The 1682-nt window shown below is 40.1% G+C and overlaps 1 protein-coding gene across 6 annotated transcripts in view; it reads right to left on the bottom strand.

Annotated features, from left to right (window-relative positions):
- The window catches only part of LOC106881366 (zinc finger protein 883-like), a 102497-nt gene that overhangs the window by 95115 nt on the left and 5700 nt on the right, over positions 1–1682 (bottom strand). For 5 of the 6 annotated variants that reach the window (XR_001410846.2, XR_008264565.1, XR_001410845.2 and 2 more), the window contains exons 1-2: positions 1223–1676; positions 423–515 (exon numbers count right to left, since the gene is read on the bottom strand). The gene's annotated coding sequence lies outside the window, so the exon portion shown is untranslated. Of the gene's footprint in view, positions 1–422; positions 516–1222; positions 1677–1682 lie in introns of those variants that run through there. The other variant, XM_052969298.1, reaches the window with a different exon arrangement.

Below are 1682 nucleotides of genomic sequence, written 5' to 3'. Positions count from 1 at the left end.
GTCGAAAAGAGAGGGATCTCAGAACATCAGGGCTGCTTGAGAAAATCCGTAATTTTCTGGATGAAAACCGTCGCGTGTCTATAGAGACAATAAGCATATAGTTTGTAGCTGGTGTGGCAGCTGTACTCAAAATTATTCATGAAGATCTGGTCATGCGCAAAATTTGTGCAAAGTTTGTCCCCAGGGTGCTCAGTGACGAGCGTCCTGCTAACCAATTAACTACTTGAGAGAGTTGGGCATCAAACCTGTCCGTAACCTTTCTTGCATCTCAGATCTTGCTCCCAGTGACTTTTGGTTGTACCCTAAGCGGGGGTGGGGAGAACCTCAGGAGTAGTCATTTTGAAGACCAGGGTCTTGGATACCTTCACTACATTGAAAAAGATTAGAGTCTTGTACTTCTTTGAAATAAATAGATGTCTCACCTGAGAAAAAAAAATTGAAAACGTCTGGAATGCACTCCATATTCTGTCTGATGCGCCAATGATGCTCTCTCTGATGTTCCGCCAATTCACCACCTGTAATAAATCAATATCATATTGATCACTATTCTTTCAAGGTCGATAGAATAAAATATCAATCAAGTATTGGGAAACGATGTAATCGACTAGTATCTACTCCTATAATTGCTGGCTTTATGTCAAAATTTGGAAGGAAATTATTCCAGTCCTTTTTGCAAATACGAACAACTCTAGACATATTTCGGCCTTATTATCACCATCCCCGTTGATGCATAGACATCATCGTATTTGCCGAACTCGTGATGAGAGAATCTTTAAGTAAATGCACAGTAGAAAATTAACATTATTTAGTTAAATTCTCGAATTCACCACCACCACCGCCACTGCCACCACCGCCGCCGCCATTTACCAAACGGTAGTTTTCTTCGCTTATTTTGATCGGCTTCTGCTTCAGTTACTTAGCTGTCGTCTGACTGCGTTCATTTCTTAAAACAAACCTCGCATATTATTTTCTAAAATGTCATCCGATAGTTAAATGTAGGTTATCGTTTGACGTTGACAATTTTATAGAAAAGAATCTATTTAGTTCCTGAATGTGTATGTGTGTATGTGTATTTTATATCTTGTGTTTCAGACTCCGTCAGCTCATGTACCAGAAACAGAAAACACTTCTTATCTAAATGAATCTCTCTCTTTATAACAACTTTCTCATTTCATAACTTTCTCTTTCCAAACTGCTTGTTTTTCTTATTCTCACGCCTCACCTTATAATCCATCTGCCATTCTCAGCCAATTCCAAGTGAGTGAGTGGTATACTAAACCCAAACATTGCTGTCACATCCTTTGAAATCTTGCCTCCCACTACCAGCGTCTTAGAATAAGGCCTCACTTATTTTCTTTTCGATAACCTACTAAAATATTTTCTAGCCATTCGCTGTATAGTATTCTCCAGTCTCCAGTCAGCAGTCAGTCACCAGTCACCGTCGTCTTTTGTCCTTTGAAACAAGTACACTTTTTGTGCACAAAAATCTTCAATCGTTGTTAATTTTCTCGCTTGCGTCATCGTCGCCGTTGTCATAGAGACCATAGCCATTTACTGTTAAAGACGCTCGTGGGTTTCGATACGATGGAGATTTGACTCCTATTTCTTGGGGGAACGAGAAATCACAAGCACGGTGACGACGAGAAAACCTTCAATTATGAAGTCTGCTCCTCGTCCTCCCC

This window comes from Octopus bimaculoides, chromosome 7, assembly GCF_001194135.2.
Source record: "Octopus bimaculoides isolate UCB-OBI-ISO-001 chromosome 7, ASM119413v2, whole genome shotgun sequence".
Taxonomy (NCBI): Eukaryota; Metazoa; Mollusca; class Cephalopoda; order Octopoda; family Octopodidae; genus Octopus; species Octopus bimaculoides.
This window is presented reverse-complemented; position numbering and strand designations above follow the sequence as displayed.